At 37.5% G+C, this 27,315-nt stretch overlaps 2 long non-coding RNA genes across 4 annotated transcripts in view; one reads left to right on the top strand and one right to left on the bottom strand.

Annotated features, from left to right (window-relative positions):
- LOC130077493 (uncharacterized) overlaps window positions 1-27,315 on the top strand; it is a 94,948-nt gene that overhangs the window by 25,899 nt on the left and 41,734 nt on the right. The gene's annotated exons all lie outside the window — the stretch shown is intronic.
- Window positions 1,851-25,927, bottom strand: LOC130077492 (uncharacterized). Of its 3 annotated transcripts, none has more exons than XR_008805773.1 (3): window positions 25,643-25,927; window positions 25,059-25,384; window positions 1,851-2,467 (listed from the first exon to the last, which is right to left on the bottom strand). It is a non-coding gene; the product is annotated as an uncharacterized LOC130077492 (long non-coding RNA). The 3 variants fall into 3 exon arrangements; XR_008805774.1 differs by lacking the exon at window positions 25,643-25,927 and having other exon boundaries at window positions 25,059-25,118; window positions 25,302-25,559; XR_008805772.1 differs by lacking the exon at window positions 25,643-25,927 and having other exon boundaries at window positions 25,059-25,559.

Below are 27,315 nucleotides of genomic sequence, written 5' to 3'. Positions count from 1 at the left end.
CAAAAGTGTTGCGTTTAATTTTGTTCAGTGTAATTCATAAATAATGCTTTTTTTTACTCAAAAAATGAGATGCCTACTCTCAGAAAAATGAGGCCTATGATTAATCAGATGCAAATAGAAATATAAAACCAGTCCTAATTGAAAGAAAACAAGTTGACAAAAAGATTGAATCCAATATTGGGTGATAATATAGTATTGTGGTGAGCAGGACGAGGCCGAGGGACGTGAGAGAACGGCGAGACCGGTGCGTCTCTCAGGTGTCATTCATTATCACTCACGCCACCGGCCTCGCGCCGTTCTCACGTCCCTCAGCCTCGTCCTGCTCGCCACAAGTATAATGAGAGATTTATAAGCTATTTTTTGAAAAGAAAAACATTTGAGAAGTAGTTATACCCTTTGTGAACAAAGTCACTAAGTTTCAGTCCAATGCGATAACATTAACTAGTATCTTCGGGAAAAAGAAAATCTTCTCCGGGTCAAAATGACCCGAACACAACATGAGGGTTAAGTCATTTTTTGGATTCAAAATCATGGTTTACGATTTGGCCCCAGTCTCTGCCATTGCAAGTAAAAGTTGAAGTTGAAGTTCTTTTTTGTAGTAATTAACATTATGCCACAAATGCTGTCGATTGAGCATAACTTGTACTGAACCCAGAATATTCATTTATGAGCATGAAACATTTATGTTTTTACCCAACCAGTCATGAAATAGAGAATATGCGAGTTGGAGAAATTCTGAGACCACAGAGGGACAGTAAAAGTGTATGTGTGCACGTTTGCTCCCGTAGTTCACTGGTCCGTGCTGTAATGCAGGTGATGAATGTGTTCAAACATCTATACGGTGTGAGTAACGAGGCTGGACTCTTCAGTCTGCCATGTTGACGTTTTTGTTTTTCTCCGCCATGTCCCGTTCCACCCTATCCTCCCTCTCAATCTCAATATTAAAATGTCTGCTATTGTTTTATGTTGCTTGGCACAGAACTCCCGGCTTCTTCAATGTCACCTGCGACATAAATCCATGTTCTGCAGAGCAGCCTTATCATATTATACAGTATTTTGGCTGAGTTGCTGTGGTTGTGAGTGCGTGTAAGTGTGGTGTCTGGTTGCATGCTGAGGTTAAAGAGAGCTATTCTGATCTTTATGGCTACAGAATCAGAATCGGCCATGAACAATCATAATCAGTGCATCCCTAGTTAGTAAGATTTTTCTTTATTAAAATAAATTTATTCATGGTGTATTTGTATTTGTTTTTGATTGCACACATAGTTATTCTTAAATGGCTTATTTTTATAATGCCATAAAGAAATATTTTAAATATCTCATCCATCAAGGGATCTCTTCCAGTCTTTGACAGGCTATGATTGTTCACCTTACAGCCCATGATACTATGGTGATTTGTACGCCTGTTTGGATCACATGGTTTCAGTTGTGTTTATTCTATATATTGACGGCAGAAAGGAGAGTTTGTTTGTAAAATTTGATATGGAATTTAAAAAAAAAAATCAGCAAAAATACATATTACACATGCCAACATTTAAAATAATGAAGATGGTATCTTAACATTGATGAAAAATATGCATTTCACCCTTTAAAGGAAAAAAAAACAGTACTATCACCATAGAATCTAATTGCAATCTGTTAATAATTAAATTTTACGTCTCTGAAAAGACTTTTCTGCAGTTTTTTTTTTTTGACTATGTGAGTAGAGAAAAATAATACTAACCAATAATATCGTAGTGTTGTGCATTTCAGTCCAATCAAATCCCTATGGATAAAATCACGTCCCCCGCCCTACATTATTTCCCGCTGAATAGTCTGTTTCACTTAAAAAGCAAATACCACTTCAGCAGTTTATGAACTTCAGGATGAGCTTTTATTGATCAACCATGTGCATTAAGAATCACGACAAGTGTAGAAGGAAAAGAGAGAGGGAGAGAAAAGGAACGACTGTTTTACTTATTCAACAGCTTGACACACCCCCCCTCCCCGTTCCCTGCATCCTTCCACCCCACGCCTTCACTCTTTCAGCGGAGAGACAAGAAATCAATGGGCGACCATAAAGAGCCCAGAGCCCTCTTTCCAATGATAGTGATTTGGCTTGCTTGAATACATAATCAACAATTATAGCTCATAAATAATAAATGACATGACATATATAATACTCGCCTGGGTTTTAAGAGGACAAAGAGTGTTTAATCATGATATTAGTGCTTAAAGGAACATTCATTCAACAGCCGGTCCTGCACTGGTAACTTAGATCCACACAGAGCAATTATTGTACGTTGTGCTTTTGAACACCTCTCTTTCTTCATCACAGCTCTACGGGGTGATCAATGCACAGCTACAGCTGGTTGAAGGGGACCAAATCCATAAAACAGTTGATTTGGTTCCATTTTACCAGCTTTAGCAAAGCATTTTAGGGCAAGACCAGAATCTCAAACAGGACCGGGGAAGGACACCACAGAACCTGTAGAAGAAGAACAGAAAAGTTGAGTGGTGGGTTTTTTCTCTTTTAAAGTCAATCACAACTTCTTTAATGTTTACAAGAAGCAGCAACACAGATTTGTACTCCATCACATAGAAACAGCATAGAGCAATGGTAGAGCAAACACATATGCAGGCCTTTTTTGTCCTCAAGTTATCCCACTGGATATATTGGACACCTCCGTCCAATACGTCCAGCGGGATAATTTGAGGACAAAAAACCCCCAAATTAAATTAGGTTATTAGAGTGATTCATGTATTTAGTATAGCTACAGCAAGATAAATTAACTTTAATTTATGTCTCCGTCTTAAAGCTGTATGTGTTTTGGTGCAGAATTTGGCACTTGGGCACATGCACAAATTTGCACTTTACAGCTAAAACTGAATCTATGGGTGACACTGCTGTCCCAGAGCAATGTAGTTCATTCCCCCCAGAGTTGCCCACAACTGGGGTGCAAAAAAATGTCTCTGTTAGTTTAGTTAACGTCTCTGTTAAAACGTTTAGCTTTTGTTCATTGAAATAAAGCTGAAATAAAATATAAATATTAGATGAAAAAATTTAACTTTAAAAACAAAATTTGGAAATGTTGCCCTGGTAACTAACTGAAATAAAGTTGAAGTACTACAATTACTAAACCTAAAAATGTAATAAAAATCAATTCAAGCTAAATGGAAATATATATAAAAAACAAAAACTAAAATGACAAAAACACATAAAATTACTGGACTAAACCTAAACTAAAATCAAAATGAAAACTTAAAATAGAAAAAAGAATCTAAGTAGATATAATAGAAATTCTATAAAATAATATAAAATAACACTGTACACTAATACTGATTTAATGCTGTAGGTGTAGAAACTTTTTCTATCTTTTTTATAGCTAATTTTGTGTTTGGATTTGGATAGCTAGTTATTCAGCCGAAAACTTTTTTTTTCTTGTCAATATAAGTTGACAAATTTTCTTTCTCTCTCTCTCTCTCTCTCTCTCTCTCTCTCTCTCTCTCTCTCTCTCTCTCTCTCTCTCTCTCTCTCTCTCTCTCTCTCTCTCTCTCTCTCTCTCTCTCTCTCTCTCTCTCTCTCTCTCTCTCTCTCTCTTTCTCTCTCTCTCTCTTGTATATACAGTCAAATAATATTTATTTTGGTGAGTGATAGTAGTATCTTCAGTCTGTTCCCTTTTGTTTTTCTCCAATATTGTTAAAGCAGCATGAAGTGATTCTGAACTTTGCAATGCACTTTAAAATGTTTATCTTTTAAGTTATGGCATCATGTGAGAATGTTTCTAAAGTAGAAAAACACAAAAGATCTGACTTTATTTTTAAATGACTTTCTGACTTTACTATCCATGCACTGTCCGAGTCTGCCAGTTGTGAAGGCGTTTTAGTCCAATCCGACCCAGAACCTAGAATGAAGTTGACACCTCTGTTTTAGAGACTCAATTACAGCTTGTATCAGGTTAGACAACGCACACAAACAAGAATTAATGCAGTCAGGATCAACATAACGGTGGTGTACGAATGTTGAATGGAGGTGGATGCATCATTGTTCATAGAGAAAGGGCAGGAAATGAATTAAAGAGGTTATAGAGGAAAATAGGAGTGACCACTGATGACAGAGGAATCAGTGTAAATGATGGCTGCGGACAATCTTGTGAAAATGAATTCATCACATGCCTGTCGATATGGTTAATGAAGCCAGAAGACAACACACAGCTAGAATTAACAACCATTTACCCCCCTCACTTTCCACTCTTCCTTTGTCTTTTTTATATCTCATTCTCCCTCGTTGCCTTTTAAGCTCTCTCTGTCTGTTTTCTCATTCTGTCTGAAGTCTGTGCTTTTACAAGGCGGCTCTTTGCAGTTTAGGCCGACTCATTGTGTTCGGTTCTTTATGTTTGTCCTTCAGGCTCCTTTCCTGGATCTTTAAATTAGCATGAGCTAATAATTTTGCCATTAGGGAAGCTGCCTGCCATTCTCCCTAGACAGCCTGAAGAGAAAAGCATGTATTCATAGTGTAAGTGTGTGTTTGATCTGGCTCAAGGAAACAGTGGCATTATATTTTTTTATGATAGGCTATTTGTTCAATCTTTCCCGCATCCACTTCAGTTTTGCAGTATACCTCAGAGCAACCCACATACCCAGTGCACTAATCCCCCCCCTCCATTCGCTCTTCCTCCACTTTCCTGCAATTCATATTTGAGGACAAGTGACGCATGGTCAGGATGGTCACAATATCACAAAACGTTTTTTCTCTAACTAGGGCTGCACAGATTATTTCCCCACAATAAAATGCATGTTTTGTGCAATACTTAGAATTAAAAAAGTTACTTTACTTAGTAAACACAAAAACACATAGAAAACAACTACTAATACTCTAATGTCAACTTACTGTCATTAGAGTATTAGTAGACTGTCTGCTTAATATCTGCTTAAACTTTATTTTGATGCTCCCCAACAGACATTATGACTATAAGTAACTTTGCAACTACATATCAACTTATTCTACTAACATGAACCCTAACCTTAACCTAACAGTCTACTACAATGTACTAATACAATGAGAGTTAGTTGACATGTAGTTGACAAGTTTTTGCTATAGTTAGTAAAATGTCTAATGTGGACCTTTGAAGTAAAGTGTAACCATTACTTAACACTTTCTGTTGTGTACACCATTTGGATTCTAACACTGTCCCCTAACCATTTGACAAGATTTTTGCTTTCAGTGTGGAGAAAGGGGAAAAAAGTTCTCCTCATCCCTAGTTGGGACACAGTGTAGGATAAAAGAGGAGGACAAGAAAACAGGAAGTAGAACAAGGCAGGGCAGAGCGAATACATCACCCCATTGCAGAATTACTGCAGAATTGTTTTCTTGAACTTCCTTTTTGTGTGTGTGTGTGTGTGTGTGTAATAATAAATACACAACCTTTCATTTCAGTCTAATTACTAATATTAGCATCTAAATACCAACAATAATACTTCATATGTATAACGGTAAATGTCCTTTATGTCCACTGTGTTCATTGCAGCTTTGTCTGTGGATCAGCGCACACATACTGTAGAGGACAAAGTGAAAGGATATACAGTAAAGAGACGGTGCTGAATCAAGACATGTTTCATCACAGATTTTAATACCAATCCATACTCTCAGCCGCTTACAGGCACAATGTGTTTTTTCCCAGAATAGTTTTTATCCAATCAGATTTTTGAAAGACAAAAAGAAAGAGAACGTTTTTATGACTTTTTCTCTCTTTCCCCTTTCTCCCTCCTCTTTTCTCTCTCTTTCTGTCTCCATAGTTGGATAAAAGGGGTTCTTAGTTGCCCACATGAGTGACCTTCGCTTCCCAAACAGAAACCAAGAGGTTAAAGTGATGAAAATTGTCTAATCCATTTACCCTCATGTCATTCCAAACCTGTTTGACTTTCTTTTGTAGAACACAAAAGGTTTTGATTACATTAATGCCATTGATTACCAAAAATGTCATACAGGTTTGGAATGAAATGAGGGTGAATAAATGATTAACACTTTAAAATGTGACTGCAGCACCTGTACCATTGCATCACTACCAGCCACTTTTATTTAACAGATGCTACGGAAGAAATTCCAAACTGCTGGACACATAGAAAACAACAAAAAAGAGGGGAAAAGAGTTTACTGCACTGTACACCTTCCACCCTGTGTGAGTCTGTGCTCCTAAAAGCCAGCAGCTGAGGATTGTTTAGCAGACCTGACCCCAGCGGATACACACGCTGTGGAAACCACAGCAGAGCCTCTGTGGACATTTTAATTAGCTGGCCTGCTAACTGAGTTAATTCACTTTGCAGCTGTACATTGAACTGACCAGTGTGTTTTGCTATGAACTTTAGAAAGGCCTTTAGTAGTTTGTAAATAGTTTTTTCCTTCTCAATACATCCAATCTCAAAAAAGAGATGAATTGTTGTAGCGCAACTAGCGACCCCAACACTGGTGATTTGGGCCTGACTTTGCGCAAAAGCCTGGGGCTAGAGTTTTGGAGGTGCCCTCAGATAGAGCAGAGGATGTGGGAAGAGGTGCTGAGCGTGCTGCAGTGTGCTTGCAGAGCTGGCTTCTTTCCTTTCCTCTGCATTCGGACGTGAGCACTTGCGTAGGCCCTTACTCAGCATTATTTCTGGCCCTGATTGGCTGATCCATGCATAAGACCGCTACAAATACAGTAGACAGTAGTCAGCTTTTTGACCCTCCTTTGTCGGAACAAAGTGTCAGAATTTTGGTTGATTCGCCGATCATTGAACTTGGTTTTTGGTTTTGAAGCTGCATTTTGTTGTATGTTGTGTGCTGTGGGCCTAAATCACAAAGGATCCTTATTCACACATCGGTTTATATATTTTTCCGTTGGGCCATTTATAACAACAGAGACAGCAAATGATAGGAAGATTGGTGTTCCTGTCAAAAAGCCCCACTGTGCAACTTCCGAGCACATGCACCAGTTCACAACGACGTTCTATAAATATTCCTTTTAGGTTTTATTTTTTAAATGACAATAACAGTATCAGAATGTTCTGGGTACCAACAATTCTTAGCTTTTTATTTTTTGTATTATTAATAGAATTAGAAGGATTAAAACCTGTCCACATAAGAGCACCACAGCTCAATATGCTCCGACAGTTTAATTTAATTAAACATCTTTTTATCCTGTTTTGGTTACTCTGAGATTACTGGCATCTTTGTTTTGCAGATCTTTGATTTAATTTCAGAATGATGTAATCCCCAAAGCGGTTTTATTTCTTAACCTGTAATCTAAGGGGAACACCTTTTAAGGAAATCAATAGCAATTTAGTTTTTTTTTGTTTTAATCCCTTTTTACTTGTGCTTCTCTCTCTGCAGATGTTGGATCAGTGGGAATCATATAGAGCATTTGCTCCTCTGTTACTGTAGGGGGTCTAAAATTCTTATTGCCTTTGGGCCACTGTAATCTGGTTTAATGGAGGCTTCTACTCCGGGGTGTAACATTTTCATCTAATTGCAGCATCTAAATTGTGGTTGCGTTGAAGTTCTTATCCACTCTAATTTGCAGCACTGTTATTTCTGCTCTCTCTCTCTCTCTTTTATCACATTGTCTGTCCACCAAGAGATATGTGGAATGGAGCAGCTTTAAAATCTGCTGGAGGAGAAGTGGCTGCTAAAGCAAGTTCACATGCTGTTTTTGAGAGGTCTCCAACACACTGAAGGCCTCTGTACACCCACAGGTACTGATGGCGTTTCTCATGTCCTAATATATCTTGGAGGTCTGACTCAAGAGTCAAATTAAACAGAAAATGATTTGAGAATAATCAACAGAAAATGTTCTTTGCTATCAAGTATTTATGATGTCACTGAGATTACTGTTGTTATTGTTAACTAAAACGAGAACAATTTTTTTTCGGTAATTAAAATAAAATACTTTTGACGTTTGGGCAAAAACGTTTGATTTGCAACTAACTGAAATAAGTTTAAATATTAAAATTAGTAAAACAAAAACTAAAATAAAAATAAATGAAATCTAAATAGAAACAAAAACGGGTAAAATGAATGACAAAAAAAGCACATAATAAAATTATTAAAACTTAAATTAAAATGAGAACTGAAATATAATAATAAAAGCTTATTCAAAATATGAATAAATACTATGAAAAAATAATAATAAAAGCTTATTCAAAATATTAATAAACACTATAATAGTATATAAATAATACTAAAAGAACACTGATCAAGATGCACCATAGAATAATATGATAAAAGTTCAGTTAAAACACTGTATTATGTCGAATAAGTATTATGTCCTAATACCCAAACTATGAAGCCATGGGAGAGTCATTGTCATATTCATAAATAGCAGGGGTTGTTCAATCCTGCTCCTGGAGGGTCATTATTCTGCAGAGTTTTGCTTCAACCCTAATTAAGGACACCTAAAGCAGCTAAACAAGGTGTGTTTGCACAGGTTGTAAAACTCTGCAGGACATTGGTCCTCCAAGACCAGGATTGTACACTTCTTATGTATGGCATGGAAAACTGATACAGTGGATGTTATAGGTCACATGACATATGGACACATGACAAGCGGATGTAGTATGTCTGGATTGTATTCTTACAACACACATATATGCGTAGTACTTAATACAATTCAGTAATCTGATACTGTAATTTTCAGAAATGTGCTTTCCCACTTCCTTCTCGTTTTTGCTCTTTCTCTCTCACCTTCCACTCTCCTTAAAGAGCCCATGCAATGTTTGTGGCTTTTAGTCCAAGAGTGTTATATCCATGTTTAAATTAGTATTTTTAGGAAAACTAAAATATTGATGACTCGTCCTGCACAAGACATATTTTTGTCCAATCAAATACTTTGTAAAATAAGAGTCCTAACTACCTGCAACCAACTAGTAAATGATGCCTAAAAGCTAAAAACTAACTTATAGCTACAAGCTATTTTAAAGTGTGTCCCACATCAAGTCTCTGTTTGAATAGATACACCACCGTTTGCAACATTTAAAAAAAAAATACTTTTAGAAGAACTCGTATGATCCTTCAGAAATCATTCAAATGTGCTGATTTGCTTCTCAAAGAAAACGGCAAACCCTTAAACAGTAGTGTATGTCAAATATCAGGCCGTTTCATTGCATCTCTAACTCTCCTTGCTTCTTTATCTGTACACCTCTTCATTAGTAGCTACTTATACAAACACAACTTACAGGCATTTGTGAAAACAGTACTAGAGCTTTAGATTCACACACTTACTCACAATAAAAGTCCACCAGTGAAGGACAGAATAATAAAAAGTGAAGAAAACAAATGGAGAGTAACTGAAGTGGAAAAGTGATCTGACTGAAACGATTTGTACTGTAGCCCAGCTGTGTCCCCCTCCTCCCTCTGTGTTCAAAGAGAAAAACCTGGTGTTACAGAGACTGTTTAAACGTGTGTCCACCTGAAACAATGACCCGAGAGAATGGGGCGAGGGGCCGGTGGAAGGGTTGTGTGTGTGTGCCTGCCTAGTGAAGGGATGAGGGCTAAGCTCGGCTGTAAGTTTAAACACACACTCAGAGCTGAGGTCATATGTTGTGAGAGTCTCTGAACGTGTGCTGTCTGAAGTCACATAGAAGCATGTGCTGTAAATGTATTCTGCTCATGCACTATAAAGTACATTTGAAAACATGAGTATAATTGCTGCCTTAAATGAAATGAAATCAAAGTAGTGACAAATGTATACAGTGTATTATCTCTCTCTCTCTCTCTATGTACTTGTTTATTTTCTTTATTATCAGCATAACAGTGTGAGTAAAAAGTTAAATAGAGAAATGATAAAAAAAAAATGTAATTCTGCAAGTTTGTACAAAGTTCATATCATTGTTGCTGTTTCTCAGTGAGAGGCATGCTGATTTATATTTTTAACCTTCCATTTATATTGAGAATAATTTCTACTGTATGTTAATTCAAACACAGGGTCTTGTTATTGTCATGGCTCTATTTTCAGCTCTATTGCAAATGCAATGAGGTCTGTGTGATGTCACAGCAGCAGACGGTGAAACTCTGCAATGGAAATGATGAATACACAGATCAGCACAGAGAACTCTTTTGAGGTCTCTTCATACTGAAACTTCTTCACAATCATCTTACCCTTCTTTCCCCAATGTCCTTCCTTATTACCCTGAATTCTATCACTCAATCTCCTCATTTCTCTCTCTCTTTCAGTAATGTTCTCAGCACTTGGCTAACACCCTGTGCGGCGATGCTGGAATGTTAACTAGGTTCTTCCTGACGCTGCGCCTCTGAAATATATGTTCACTTAAAGGGCTGTGTGATCACGAATGCTCCTTATATATGCGAGGACTGTCTGCTCACCTGTGCTTAAACTTCCATTCTGCACCAGTTACCCACTACTAGACTTGAACACATTTACCATGGTGACCATAGATTTGCACAACATAGCAGTTACTGGAGTAATTGTTCATTTTTTAAAACTTAATTTCTGGCATGCATCACTGTCATCAAAATGCCCGAAACAAACATTTGACGTTATACTTTTATATTTGAAATCTAGTATGAATATTAATTTATTGTGGTTATACAAGCATAGTTGCTTAAGCATAAGCGTTCACTGTGGCAAGCACTGTCGTGTTTTGACAGATGCATGTGCTGTTTAATGCCTTTGAGACGTGTTTTCCTCAGTGTAAAACTTTACGGTTATATCCTTACCTGTACATTTTAGAAAGTCCCACGAGTATATCCATTGTGCATATTCTTACAAGCGAGTCTCGTTAAACTCCACAGACTTCAATAACTGAGCTTCAGCCCGTGCTGAATGTGCGGAAATATTTTTTGTTAAATATTAAGTGTGGGTTTAAAATTCTACATGTGACAAAAATAATCAGATTTATTAGAGCAGTATCAGTAAAGGGAATATTAATGTCATCTAATTACTATTTCAGATGAGTGAATGTGTGTGTTCCTCACCTCGTACTAGTTAATCAAGTTAGTCATTTTAACGTCTGTTTAAAAAATGCTAAGCAATCAGTTGTTTTTTGTTTTAGAATGTAGTTTTTAACCCTTTTTTGCACACAATGTGTAGCATAGCCTACATAGATAGATACATTCACTATATGTGTTTTCATAGCCTTTATATAGTACACATTGTTTAGAGGATTTCTTTGGATTAAGGATTAAGTGTAATACATTTTTGAATTAAAAAATATAAATGTTTTAAAATATAAATACAAAATAAACAGTTTCATCTAATTAATTGACCAATCGAAGAAATTATCGACAGATTAATCCATTATCAAAATAATTGTTAGTTGCAGCCCTAGTTGTTGGTTAAAAGTAAAACACCATACAGTTTGTTTAAAAAAGTATTTTGGACTATTTATATACAGTATAAATATATATTCAGATGACTTTTGCTTTAAACAAATAGTAATTGTAATGAAGGTGTAAACTATTAATATTAATAATTGAATAGATAATTATATTTTAATGTTGAGATTATATTTTAATTATTTGAGATGGAGTGGGTTAACATTAATGTAGGGGGAAAAAAATACAGTTGTCCCTAGTCTCCTTTGAGTTTACAAATGTTCATATACTTTTTTATTCCACACATGATTTTAGTTTTTATCACATTATGTTTACTGAACTTTTTATTCAGATATTTCCTCTGTCCCTGCTAGTAGTAAGAAAAGTACAGAATGTGTTTTTTATGGCGGCCAGTATTGCTGAATGCGCGTTGGACTCTCAGGTAGTGAATTTGACTCTGCCGGAGCGGGGTGTCCTGGGAGAGGAAAGATAGGCCACTGCAGGAGTTTTTATCATTCTCACACACACCCACCACTCTCAGATACTACAGTGTTCAGGGTGCTTTCTGACATTAATATGCCAATTACATAGTTATTATTACCATGTAGTAGCAGTGTAGTTAGTGTTTGTAATAAATTTGCCGTTAATATGATCTTATTTCAATTAAGAAGATGCCTCGAGCTGAGCGTGAGCCACAATGCTGCATGCAGTCTGCAGCAGTGAACAACTCCCATTTCATATCAGAATGGAAAGAGAAAGAGAGAAAGTATAGGAATGAATGTTTTCCTCGTCGCTGATGGAATATGAAGCTTTGCGTCGAAGCGCCCTTGTTCTTTTAATTACTTCCTCCTGGTTTACAGCTCCAGTGAATTTTAATTATCCAACATGCAAATTTTTGGGAAGAACATCCATTTGCTTTCGGGCCGTTTTGGGAGAGTTGGACGTAACTGCACTTGGAAGAAAACAACCGCACGCTCATCTCTGGGTGATTTTGCTGGTGTTTGGAAATGTTGAGCTCTTCCAACAACTCTCGTGTGATGGGGAGAATGTAATTATGATGTCATACGGCAAACTTCCTACTGAGAAAATTCCTTCAGCTCAGCTAAAAGAAAAATTACAGCCTATAATAATACGTCCATCTGTGATACACAGCTATACTGTTATATGCTATAATTATATTCGCAGGACATTACAGCATGTCTTTCATGTCTTTCTGTTTCCTTCTCTCTGTTTTTCTGCAGTGGGAGCATGTTTTAGATAAGGCTGACTGTTATTGGGATTTAAATGCTTGCAGATGTCGCTTTAATTGATTGAAACAAATTACCAACGCATTGATCCTCGGTTCGAGAGTGTTTCGTATGAGTGGCACTGAAGCGAGGTGTGTGTGCCGCAAAGGAATTGTTCCGGTTCATGGAGGCGCAGCGCTCTGCTGACGCAGGGCAAAGGCATGTGAAAAACATTTCAAAGCTTGATTTTATTCTCTAGGTTTATTCAAACTTTTCTTCATTTATAGTCAGTTGCAGCTGAATAATGTCCTTCATAATTGGTTATATAGTTTTACATTTTTTACTGAGACCCTGTCACTGCTCACCTGGTTTTTAAAAATGTTATGAGCTGCCTCTGTAGGCTGCATTTTAAGGATAAAATAAGGGTGCATCATTTAATTTTCATATTAAATTATTTATATTTATTTCAATACTGAAAAGTACTGAAAAAGGCCCAATTTACCCTAATTTTGTGACTGTATCATTTAAATGTTTGGGATCTGTAAGATTTCTTTTAGTGTTCTTAAAAGAAGCATCTTATGCTCACCAAGGCTGCATTTATTTGATCCAAAATACTGTAAAAACTGTAATATTAAGAAATACTATTGCAATTTTAAAGTATAGTAAAGTTTGCAATTTACAAAAGTTTTCTATTTGAATATATTTTAAAATGTATTTTATTCCTGTGATGGCAAAGCTGAATTGTCTTCAGTGTCACATGATCCTTCCGAAATCATTCTAATATGCTGATTTGGTGCTCAAGAAACATTTCTTATTCATTTCAACGTTGAAAATATTTTTGTGGAAACAGTGATACATTTCTTTTTTCAAAGTTATAAGATTGAAAGAACAGCATTTACTTGAAATAGAAATCGTTTGTAAAATTTTAAATACCTTTACTGTCACTTTTGATACATTTAATCCATTCTTGCTAATGAACTAATTTCTTTAAAAAAATCTTACTGACCAAACTTTTGAACTGTAGTGTAAATGTACGATATTAGTGTTTAGCATCATCGCCTCATGTCACTTTACACAGTAGTGTACTGAAATCAAGTTGAGGAGTTTCCTATGTGTTTTAGGTGTGAAGCACTACTTCGTATGATGAGGTTTCTGTTTACATCGAGTACTCAAAATCAGTCACCCACAAGGTTCTGTTCCAGTCAGGATGCTGCTTCACTAGGCAGGGAGGAAGCTTACTAGGTTTTCAAACAGAGGACATTGACACACTGACACACACCGCTTGATTGACAGCTTGATGAGCCCCCAGTGGTAGTTAAGGACATGGAGGTTGGCTAAAGGGACTGAAGATTTGGATCAAACACTGATCTCATTCTGCCACGCTCTCCTGAGACAAGACTTTTGTCCCCAGCTCCACCTCTCAGAATACCTAATGCTGCTGATTTACAGACCAAAAAATGCTCTTTAAAGTGTCAACACACTCTCTCACTTTAAAATGTAAATTGCTGTACAGTTTAATTTTTTTCCAAAATAAGCATTGATAAATTAAGTGAGATTAAAGAGCACAGATTTATTTGCTCTTCATAACTTCATAAATTATCAACACGCACCCGAACAGGGATGGATGGACTGGGAATAAAATTTCCACCATCATTAGGCCGCCTATTTAAGCCTGCAGAGTTTCTTCACCTACTACAGGACGGACATGGTTGGGGATGAATGTCGTTTAAAAATGTATGTTATAGGTCAAGTTAATTAAGTCAGTTAAATCATAAAACAAATGCAATTAAAGCCAGCCTGAAAGTTTATGGGTTTCCATTTTCTCATTGTAAATATTTTATCTTTCGACCACCTAATTATGGACTGATTTAACGTTATTCACTGTGCAACTTAATACTGTTGCCTTTTCAATGTAAAACAAAAAAAAGAAGTTGTTTGGGGTCAATTAATTTTATTATCAGTCAAATAATAATTATTCAATTAATTCAAATAAATGAAGTCTCTTTGAGCATGACTTTCAAAAACTTAAAACCTTTTACAATGCATTGTTATAGTCTCATGATTAATTGTAACCACAGTTATAATACATAACACTTGTCTATTCATTGTTACACCTTCAGAAAGTATAATGCATTAAAACAATTACAAGCAACCAATTTCAGATGTAACAAGGAATCTGCAAATATTAAAAGGCATTTTAACTTTAGTTACGTTAATTTATGGAAAGACATAGTACATTATGAATAGCTTTATAATGCATTATACTTAAAGGCTTTAAGTAAAGTGTTACCAAAAATCTTACCGACCCCAAACTTTTGAACAGTAGTATAGATAGTTTACTGTATACGCTACATATAATATAAAGCAGTGTGAAATTATACTGTATGCATAGTGCATACATAACAGTATAATGGTCAAATGTGATTTGGATATTTGTTTTTAATGATCCTACAAGTTCGATTAAACCATCGAAAAACCAAATGCTTTTTTTTTTTTTTAAATATGAGGGAAGTACAAAAGACTGGGAGAAAAAGGCAAACTATTGCTACAGATTTTGTTCCTATTATGCAAAAAAAAAAAACATATAAAAACAAAAAGCTCACAGGATAAAAGCATACATTGCATTGACTACAACATAATCATCAGTTATTCATTTAATTGGTTTTCTCTTGTTTTTGCATGTTCATAATTTCTTTGTACGGCAGCTTGGGCAAAAATGATGTCTGGCATGTTTCATTGCTTTATCACAAATAAAAGAATTGACTCAAAGCACAACTATGCAATACGCTTACAAAACGTGTTATAATATTTGTGTAAGGGGGGAAGATAGCAATTTTCCTACGCCGGACATTACTTTTGGCCACTACTGTATGTGATATGTGAGCGTTATTTGCATATCATATGCATATATATATATAGTCAGGGATTATATGCTCTGGGTTGTGATGGTCCTGTCCCAGTACACCCCAACACTCAGTGTCCATCAGAAATGCTGTCTATATGCTGCTGTATTAAATTCACAAAAGCGTCACATCCTGTGCAATGGTTTCCTTTCATTGTGTGTCAGTAGCCCAACCCTTCAGTACACTTGTGTTAGGAAGACTAATAATGTTATGCTCTGTAACCTGCCTCCTTATTGCCCACCTTGATAAACTGTGCTTGATTTATCTGCCCGCACCCGCATCACTCCCAGGCTGCACTGCACTTAATCACTGCTCTCGACCTGACACCATCAGCCAACGTATTTTTCATAATCTCACAAATCAGTCACCGATTTATGATTGAACAAATCCCAAATCCTCCCTGGAAATATTTCTTTTTATCTCCTCCATTATTGCTTCTCTGCTTGGCACACGTGACGAGTGATTAATTCTCTGTAATTATTTCATCACATGGTGCGATTACCCGTTTACAGGACATATGATTTACCACACATTACACTCAAGCCAATTTGTGAATGTTTTTCTAATGGGATATATTACTGCTTGTGGATAAATTGTGATACCATTATACACAACCCTTTATATTTAATGACTTGATTTCATTTGACATCTCTGAGGTATTTTAGCTTGGGTCTGTGGCTTAATGGTTAGCATGCTCTAAAATAATTTAAAATAGAAATAAGTTTTGATTTGTTCCTGTGACGGAAAAGCTGAATTTGCAGCAGCCATTACTCCAGTCTTCAGTGCTCCAGCTTTCCACAAAAATGATGATATATATAAATTAGTAAACCCTATCCGGTAATTGTTATGCCTTCGGTCCATCATTTCCAGTCCTCTCTTCCTTTTTAAACTGAAGTGTCAAAATTAGCCATTTAAAACATTAAACTAATATCTCCCCTAATAACTTATTAGCTGGTCTAAATATGCTTTTTACTTTGAGAATTATGTATGTCCTTACTATTGGGATATCCTCCACTACGTCATGGCCTAGAATGTCGACAGTATGTGATGCGTTTATTTGTAAATCCTAAAAAGGATAGCCTAGTTCACCCAAAAATGTTAACCTCAAGTTGTTCCAAATCTGTACACAAAAGAAGATATTTTCAAGAATGTCAGTAACCAGACAGTTGATGGCAACCGTTGACTTCTATAGTAGGAAAACAATACAATGGAAGTCAATGGCTACCTTGGACTGTTTGGTTACCGACATTCTTCAAAATATCTTCTTTTGTGTTCAGCAGAAGGTTTGGAGCAACATGAGAGTGGGGAAACGATTGGGTGAACTATCCCTCTGAAGTTTCTGCAATGCAATGAGTGATCAGACATTTTGTCATTCACTTGCTTTCTTTTTTTCTTTTTTTACAGTGTCGTGTAGGGCTGTGTTCAATACAATGATACGGCGATTACTAGTCGATATGAGTATTGATACAGCTGCTTCTGTATCGATTCCGCAGCACGCGCGCAGCAGTGGACCATGCTTAATTTGAATACAAGAACAACGTTTAAAATGAAGTGGAAATGTGCTGAAATTAATTAATAGATTATAATTCATAGGCTAGAACAAGGTTTAATCTGTTCCGCAGAGGAACATAACTGGGGTTGCCTGATATCAAGAGATGTAATTCCCCAATCAGAGCGTCACACTTGCGCAATACGAAAATATCTGCAAAGTGTTTTACTTATTTTTTCTCAACCTGGCAACACACCAGTAAGCTTGCAGTTTAGCGATCTCCAGGTTGATATTAATCACAGAAAAGTGAAATACATTATTATCTATATCATTGATGTGCTTAAAAAACCAGAAGAAAACGATCACAATATGTACCTGGTGGGGAGTGCCCAATGTTAACACGAAACCTATGCCATTGCCTATATTGTGCAGTGTTACAGACGCCCTTCATAATGCAGAGGGACACTGCCTGCTCTGCCTATAGTTAGCAATGGCCCTATATAGGATGCAGTGTTTAATAAACAGCTGTTATACTAAATTCTACTGAGATTACATTTAGTGCAGACCTGCTGTATCGTGAACTATATCATATCGTGGCCTCTGTATCACAATACTGTGACTTTTGTGCAGATTCACAGCCCTAGTGTCGTGCTGGATGCTCCTATAACTCATCGGCCCCAAATCACACCCTTCATAACTGTACAGTAAACCTCAAATATCTTTGGCTGAGATTGTGTCACAGACAAATAGCTTGTTGAAAACCTAGTTTGGATGGTGGGCTGGATTTGTCCTGTATTTAAGCTGGGGTTAGTAAGTGTGTGGGGATTCTAGTGGGCCCCTTGGCCCCTACAGTCCCCTCAGTGCTGGGCTTTGACTGTCTCAGCTCACTGGCTCAGTCAGCATTGTTGCATATTTAATGTCCTGATGAATGCTTCCACCTGCTGACACAGGAAAAGTGACAGAACAATACACCTCCCAGCCCCCTCCATCCCGCCGTCCAGCAGCTCCACAGCCCGTCTGCCGGGAACACCGCCATCATCAATCCAGCCTCTCTCTTTCTCTTTCTCTCATACATGCTATTTCACATTCACACACTTCACAGCCTGACCTATCTTCTGTCTATCCCATGATTTTCCATATCGTCCATTCGTTCTCTCTCTCCAGTCGTCCCATGGGAGGCTTATCCCACTTTCATTCGCTTCTTCCTTTGACCATTCTTTCTGATTTGTAATGTCTCGCTTAACTTTCTCCTAACCCACCGAAGGCCTTAAACAACTAATGCATAGCGACCGTTATAACTTTTTTTTATAGATGTCCTGCCTACTTTTTTTTAGACACAATCTTCAACATCTCTTTTTCAAATCATTCCTAAACTCTAATCCACACACATACAGACTCATCAGATCAAGTCAGGCACTGCTTAGCTGGGTATTGGTGTAGCCAGTGCATCCTCTGATGGGATTGTTGGTCTCAGTGGACGTGCTTTATCGGGTTCTGACCATCACACAGCTTCCCGTAACACAGTCCACAGACATCAAGACTCTACACTGCCCTGCTGCTAAAGGCTGAGAGAATATTCCCCAGCAGTGCTGACACACAAAAGCGGGACAGCTGGGCCTGTCTATCCAAAAGTTCATCTATGTACTTAGTCCCTCTGTGAGTACAGAGACTCTGTGGAGATAAAACATATACATTTATTAATGAAGCGTCAAGACTGCCAGAAGCTAAGAGGACAAAATTGTGCCTGTGAAGTGAAGGTGCCTGTGTAACCTTCTCAGATGATGTCCATGTTGCTTTATGATTTTATATATATAACAAAGCAAAATAATAGTGTGTATATATATATATATTAGTATAATATACTTTATTCTATAATAAAATATAGATTAATGTGAACATCACATAAATATATTTTTTACTTTTATATTTTATTGGTAAAATCATAAAGATTTAGTTTATTTTATAAAATAATCATTATTGGATTGAGTTTAACTCCAAATTAAGGCTTTAGAAAAATATACAAAAATAATTATATATATTTGTATGTATTTTATAAAAATATTATTTAATACTTGATACATTTTTTATATATTTTATATATTTTTTTATTTAATATATATAACATTGAAAATATATTTTAATTATACATATATATATATTTATATATAATGTGTATTTACTTTTAATGTTTCTTTTTTACTTTTTATATCAAAAACATTTAGTTTGTTATTGTATAAAATATATTATACATATTATAAAATCATTATGTATTAGTTATTGTACCAATTTAAAGCAATTTTTCTGCGTAAACCAAATTTTTCCCCCCAAATAGTTCTGTAAATATACGTTTTTAAAAGATACCAAAAACAAAAAATACACCACAATTCTTTATTACCAGATTTCAATCACACAGTTTTTGCTTTGCAGCATTTACTCAGATGCGTATTAAGGTTACGGGTGGTTATTTAAAAAAAAATGTTGTAGCGTAACATCACGTCTCCTGTAGAAACAATATGAAACTTGTGAATATCCTTTCCAGCTAACTAAGATGGCTAACTAGACTATGACTCCATTGGCCAATCTGTTCCCAGTGAAGAGGAGAGGTCATCATAACCAGTTGTGTCAAAACTGGGACGATCAAGTTCAGCAGGACACCACAGACGTAAATGTTCAACATTCAAAGCAACTGGACTTTGTCATAATTTCCCAGTGACTTCATAAGTATCACTCTGATGCTATGTGAAATCTCTCTCTCTCTCTCTCTCTCTCTCTCTCTCTTCCTCCCTGATTTTATTCATTAGTAAGCATTTGTTCACTGCACCATCTGAACTGCTGTCTGTGTGTTTTCGACATGAGGCGACCAGTTTGATTACTCCATAGAAACCCAAGCGTTTTTGCGATTCTGCATCACATCATCCGGTGCATCATTAGTTAATAGCCAATTTAACAGTAACATGGTCACTATCAGGCCAGGAATAGTCTTTTATGGCTGCATATAATACAAATTTAAATCTTCATTTTACATCCGTGCTTAAACACACCTACGCTATTCACACAACAAATGTACCATTCAAACCTATTGAAAAAACACTTGTCCTTATAGATATTCAGTAATTGCTTAAGAACGTGTATGTGTGTTCCTCAGCCCCGTTTTTTCCCTCACCTGGGATACATACTTCTTTACATTCCATAGCTGCTCTTGTTCATATGGGCATATAAAGAAGTATGTCTACCAAGCAGGATATGTGGGCACATGGAAGAATGGACATCTTTCAGCCCTAATATTCCACAAATATTAAGGGCCAAACCACAGAGGTAATGAACATTAATTACTCTTTTACTAAATAAACGCAGTCCTACAGCACACATATACACACACGCCAATGTCCTTTGTACTTTTAAAACTTTACGTCCAATTTGCGCACAAAATGTCACAGGACGGCACAGTTCATTTTGTGCCACACCAGCGGTCTTTTTTCGTTTGTCTTTTTTTGCCAATTATATCCCGGAAATTGCATGGTCCTGTGACTTTACAGGTCAGGTCACTAACGTTGAGGGCTTTTACACATCATTTCACTTCATTAAGCCAGCTGAAGTCCATAAAAATAACATCAGGAGGAGCTCTCTCCGTTTTGACACTCCAGAAAATGCGTTTACACTTCCTTTTAATAGATTCAGACAATTTTTCTTCTGTCCTCTTCATCCTGCAAAAACTGCATTGCTGTACACACACCCACACCAGGCAGCATGTGCTAGTTTTACTGGAAGAGCAGTTTTTCACTTAGTCTACGCAGAGCGCAGCCAAACACGATTCACCTTGACTGTCAGCCTGAGAGGTACAGCTGCAGCGATAGGAGAGAAAGAGAGAGAGAAGGATAGAGAGAGATTTGGTTCTTACCTAGTGGGTAGCTGTCAGGTAGATTCCCCCAGCTTCAGATGGGCCAATGCACCACAAGGAGGAATAAAACAATAAAGGGCAAACAGGAAGAAGTGCTCTAGCTTTTCCTCTCTCAGTGTCCCAGGTGCTGCCTCTGCAGTCTCTCTCTCTCTGTTCTGCTATCTGAGTCTATTTCTCTCTACCTCACATTCACTCATTCTATCTCACACTCTTTCTGCCCCCCCACCCCCCCCCTCTCTGCCCCCCCTCTCTCTCTCTCTCTCTCTCTCTCTCTCTCTCACTCACACACACAGATGCGTGTAGTGAGAAAGTTTGTCTTGCGGAGGACTGCTGTGTACCCTGATCTTCTGATGTCTGCAAATGAATGGGGAATAAATGTGCCTGACCTGCCCTCTCTACATTTCTCCTGTCCTGCTCTTTCTCTCATCATCCATAATGCACAGCTTATAGAGCCAGTACACTCCTCCTCCTCCTAATTCACTCTACCTTTACCCATCCCCTCTCTCTCTCTTCCTGACCCCTGACACATGCAAGCATTCACCATGTCTCTTACTCTTACACTGTCTCTCTCCATTCACTTTTAGTTTAAAGTGCTTTATTGGCATGGCAAATTTATATACCATTGTATTGCTTAAGTAATTTCAATTTAGATTGGTGTGTTGTAAAAAATGTGCGGAACAATGTACACTAAAATAAATGTGCAAAAATCGTCAACACCTGGTGTAGCCTTTTGACGGAAAAAATGTTTGCGCTATATCTACTCCTAAAGGATATGTATTACACCTTAAGGTAATTGCAAATTCAAGAACATTTTTAGGGATATGGTTATGGGTGGTTATTATCATAATTAGTTTTATGAATTTACTTTATGAATTAAACAGTAGATGTATCCTCATTCATGTAGCTAGGAACACAATTGTCTCCAGAAGTGAACTAAGCTTTATGCACAAACAGAAGAACTCTAGAAAAAGACTCAATTTTAAAGAACCCTTTGTGCCAAAAAGGTTCTATATAAATAGAAATGTCTTAACCCGCTGGTTCTGTTCGGTCATTTTTTTTTACCTTAAAATTTTGTTTAGATTTTTTAAGTAATTTTTACTGCATCGGAAGGGTTCAAAACTTGGTAAAATTTTGGCACTTGCTATGTAAACATTAAAAAAAAAAATGGTAAGCAAATTTCATCTAGTGGAAATGTTAGGTACTGCGCCCAAACCAAATCTTGCTGAAAGCTTATTTTTTTTGAGATGTCAACCTTTAAATTTGGAACACAACTTGTTTAGAATTATGGCTTTGTTTTTCTCACAATTTTAGAGTAGAACGTGTTTTGGAAAATATATATTTCATATAAAATTTATTGTAATGTATCTTTCACCTTTTTAAACATTTTCACTTCAGCAATAATCTGCCAAGTGTCTTCTTTAAAAAGAGACCAAACTTTAGTCTGTGAAAGCATTGAAGATTTACGACAGTTTAAGTTGAACATTTCATTTTCAGGGGTTATACTCAAAAGGTGATTAACAGGTAATAAATGGATCAAAACTATTCTATATTCTATAAAGACTGTGTATATGGTTTTACACAGTTTAGGGAGAAATTTGTCCCTAGAAGTAAACTAAATCTGGGGATATTTCATATAAAAATGATTCACATATGACTTTTTTTAATTTCAGAACTTCACTACTTAATACATTCACAAGTGTAGTTTTAATTTTTTTTAAGGTTAGTTTGTAGCAATTGTCTTTTAGTTTTATATAAAACAATAGAAGTCTATGGCATGTCCAGGGAAATATGTATGTGTGTGTGTGTGTGTTGGGCAAGCATCTTTCACCTGAAAACCCCCTTTGCTCTCCATCCTACTCTGATCAATACCAATTTATACGCAAATGCGGCTCAGCTGACTCTCCCGTTTAATGAATTAGACCGTCGCTGATGTCACTCCACTAATGAAGCCCTTCTCAGGAGTGTTAAGCAAATCTGCAGAGGGTTAGTTTGCATATGCCTGTGTGTGATAGAGTATTTAAGAGGAAAAGGGTTTTACCAGTCCATCCTGTGTATAAAAAAAAGATAACTATGAGGAAAAGAGTGAGACTCTAAGAATATATGATGGCCGCAGTTGTACTCAGTGAGCGTGCGTGTGTGTGAGAGCAAGAGAGAGAGATGGTGTGAATGATATGTGATTGATAATTACAGCAGAGGGCAGTCAGAGGAGGAACAGACAATGTCTGTGATCCAATGCCACCCTATGGTTTTTAACACCATGCGGCTGAATGTTTTCTGAAACAAGCGTTAATTACTTTTGATCATTGATGAGCAAAAGTGAATAAATATGAATAGTTACAATAAAAAAGCAAGAAAGATTGTGGGTGAGTGATCTGATGCTATCTTAAACACACTAGCCTACATGCTGCGTGCGCTGTAGATGAGAATTCAAAGACGCACTGCGAGTCATAGCGCGCATACAGAGCAGGACATATTTATGCATGTGATCAGAGAAGCCTCTCCCATCACACTCCACATGTCCCACAATCCAACACTGTCTGTTATGCGCCTCAATGTGAACACTATATGCTGCTTGAGCACTGACAGTACATTTGTTTAGTCATTGGACTGAGAGCCTTTTCGAACTAAAATGTTTAGTCCAGTTTAGAGTGTTGACAATACCCTTATTTTAATAGGAGCAACTAAACAAATCATCATCAAGATGATTTAGAGCATTTGTTCTTATCCATTACGTATAATTCAGTTCAGTGCGGTTTATTTTGATTCAATTTACACTGTTAAAAGCATCAATCATTCTAATGCACTTTGACTATTATAATTTAGTGAAGAGAACTCAATTTTATTTCATTTAAGAGCATACATATAATTCAGTTCAGTTTGTACTGAGGTAGTTCATTTTTATTTCAGTTTGGTTTAAACTAGGCTACTAAAAAGACTTTGACTTTAATAGGATGAAGCTTTTGTTTTTGTTTCATTTAAGTTAAAATCAGTTCATTTAATTTACACCAAATTTGAATTAATTAGAGCATTTGCTCTTATATTTTAGGCACAATCCAAATAACATTCCATTGAGTTTCATTTTAGACTGTTAATCAGTTGTGAAAAAATTGATTAATAGAAGAGAATAAACCATTTTTAATGCAATTAAAATGTAGCAATTTATTTTGTTTTACAATTCATTAATTCAATTCTATTTAGACTTAGAAAGAGTGTGACTTCAAAATTGGACAACATAATAAGTAACAAAGTCTCGGTAATGCACTTAGACAATTACAGTTGAGTAAACAGTTTGTTTAGAAATTCATTTTCTCTCTGGGTGCATTAACAGCTCTTTGCCAGAGGCAGCCATCGGTTGCTAACGGCTAATAGCTAAGTAAATCGTGGCGGCTCTTCTTTCTGCATCAGCACTACCCTCTGAGTAATTAAACTAAAAGTACTCGTCATAAATCAAACCCACTCCTGTTTTCAACCACCTCTGTCATTGTCCCTTCCTTATAGGACAGACTGTGGTTTTTGTAAATGGACCCCTGTGACCCCACACCAACACACAGAGTCATGACCTGCTCCTCATACAAGTCGCTGCCCCGGCAGCTCAACGCCATAGATAGCAGCATTACCAGGAAATAGGCTCGCATCAACACACATACACAGAAGCAGGTGTACCATTCCTGAGTCTAACTGAACATCCAGAGCTTCACAAGCAACAGCTGCTGCCATCCTGATGTCACCTGATCCATCCCAGCTCCTGTCCGCTCCACATTTAAACATGACTGACAGCCCAGGGGCTAATGCCTGTCCTCGAGCCATCAAAGTAAAATTAGAAAAAGAAAAGTAAGCATCTCCCTGGACCACCACACGGCTAAATATCAATGTCAGGGGCCAACAGTGGTGGATGCGCTACGGTGTACTTTTAAAAGTCTTTTCAAGAAAGAAATGAACAAAAAAAAGATTTCAGATTTTTCAGATTTCAGTTTAAGTCATTAAATGAAGAACAAATCTGCTAAGGTCGCAGCTCTCTGCGTGATGCAGTAAGGAGTTGCTAGCTTTGCATGCTAACACTACTGCTGAAACTACTTTGACAGGAGCCGGATGGCTGCACATGCCGCCTATGATTGTTCCCCTTTCATCCTCATGCACGCGCCGATACATCAACAGAAATGCAGAGACGCAGACAGGCTGAAACGTGGTGAAACACACTTACAGTACGTGCGTGCGTGTGTACACGCATCATATTTACTCACAAACACACACACATACTCACCAGGGAGAGGCAGCTTGTGTGTGGAGCCAAGAGGCAGGGAGAGCGTCCATTCCCAAGCAGCTGATTCAGCGTTTGAGAATTTGAGGATGAGAGGAAAGAGAGAGAGAGAGAGAGAGAGAGAGAGAGAGGGGGTGGAGGGGTGGACAGATGAGAAAGAGATGAGGATGAAAAGAAATGCAGAGGGTTGCCATCAATACTGGAGTGTTCTTGGCTCTTCACGGCACAAAAAAAGGAGTGAATTACCAAAATATCGGACAAAAGTGACCGAGTCGGATAAAATGGCCCAAAAGACCTACGTTTATCTCAGTAACACCTCCCCACCTGTCCTGAGAGAGAAAGAGAGCTACGTATAGAACTACGCCCCAATACCGGCTGAAACAGGAGTAGGAGAATGTATGGACAGTATGCTGACAGTTTTAAATGAGAGACAGGCGGCCAGAGAGAGAGAGAGAGAGAGAGACAGAAAAGGGAGGAAGTCAATGTGAAGTAAAGAGCGAAAGATCAGAGTGTTTGTTAAACAGAAGTAAAAAAAAAAAAATATGAGCCACCCGTGACCACCATCTCATTTTCTTGTTTGCCCTTACTGTATATTCCATCCTGCCAGACAATTCTGTCCATACTTTGTCCAATAAACGTCCTTGTCCTTTCACATGAGAGAAAGCAGCCATTAAGGGCAAAAATTACGTCACCGATACACGTCCACATCACCGAAAACGACAAATGTTAGCTTAAAGAAATTGTTAAACGTCATAAAGTTGACTTCGAACATATTTTATGCCGAACATGCGAACGGGACAGACGGGAAGTGTGCTGAGGGGCTGTCGGAAGAGCCTCCCACTGCTCCAAAGCTTTTATACCCCAAGGGTCAAGGCAAAGAGGAGCCCCCCTGGCCCTGCACCCACTCCCCTACTCTGCCTGGCCTTATTTAGTGAAGCAGGGTAAAAAATAGCCCCTCAAGTGCTGCTGGCTTGCTCTGATCTGGAGGGGGCGGGGCCTGTACTTGGGTTAATTTTCACATGAGAATTGCGTATCTTCTTCTGTCACTCGGACACCTTCTTACCTTGTATTCTTTTCTCCCTGTCCTCAAAAAAAAAAACATCTGCTAATATAATTCATTCCCCACCCTGTCCTTCCGTCAGCACACCCTAAATCCCTCATGCCATCTGCCCTCACCTCCAGGCTTTCAGCTCAGCCTCTGGAGGTATTTTTAGGCAGGCCAAATAAAGAGGTACGTTCAGTTCCTGCCTTGCCCTACCCTGCACCACCCAGTAGTTCGGCAACTCTGTGCACTCTGCTATCTATGGTCAGAGCCACTGAGATTGAACACAGAGCCGCAGACGTAAAGAGTGACTGCATTGCTTTTGTGCATCGGATTGATGGAATGGAATTGAATTTTTGTTATCTTAGTTTGATGGGTTACAGAAAGTGAGTCAAATTGAGTCGCATAATAAAGCAAGTCGTTTCCCCCACTGAATCTTGTTTGTTTGTTTATTAATTTAGTCATTGAATAATTGATTGGTGCAGTGTTTAATTGTTTGCACAGTGATGTTTGTAGTCTGTACTAGTGTGTCATTTGCTGTAACAGAGAAGTGTAGATGTGCATGTATGTTTGTAGAGATTTGGTTCCTTCCAGGGGTTTTTTCCCCTCAACTTTTCCTTATCGTCTTAAACTCAGTTCTCACTGTGTGATATTTCTGTCCCTATGAAACCTTGTTGCTTGTCAGATTGTACAACATGACCCCAGAGACACCCTGCACGACATAAACTGTCTTTTATATAAGTCTGAAGACACACTTGAACTAGCTCATCAAGGTCATCAGGATAGCAAGCTGCATCTGAAATCGCATACATAGTGGCTACTACATTTGATGATGAACAAACTTCTCGACTGTGAAAAAGTATGCTCTGTGTAGAATGAATGTGTGTAGTATGAATGAAATCCAGATGCACTGCATCCGCCATGTTGGCATTGTCATCTGACCTACCAGCATCGGTTACTTCAATTCACTGTCATTCACAAATCCTCTCCACTGGCCACATGGGATAGTAAAACATCAGATGCGCTTTTCGGAATCTCTGCGGAAGTAGTAAGTCATCTGGGTACTTTTCACCTCCTGTACTATAGGGAAGTAGGCATGTGTATTGTCTTAGAACTGTACATTTCTGACATATGGACATTATTTTGACAGTCACCTCTGATAACAGATTACTCTAAATGGAAATGTAGAAACATGCATTTTCTGTAAAGCTGCTTTGA

Source organism: Rhinichthys klamathensis, unplaced genomic scaffold, assembly GCF_029890125.1.
Source record: "Rhinichthys klamathensis goyatoka isolate OS25496 unplaced genomic scaffold, OSU_Roscu_1.1 h1tg000748l_1, whole genome shotgun sequence".
Taxonomy (NCBI): domain Eukaryota; kingdom Metazoa; phylum Chordata; class Actinopteri; order Cypriniformes; family Leuciscidae; genus Rhinichthys; species Rhinichthys klamathensis.
Note: the sequence above shows the minus strand (reverse complement) of the source record. Positions and strands in the feature narration are given on the sequence as shown.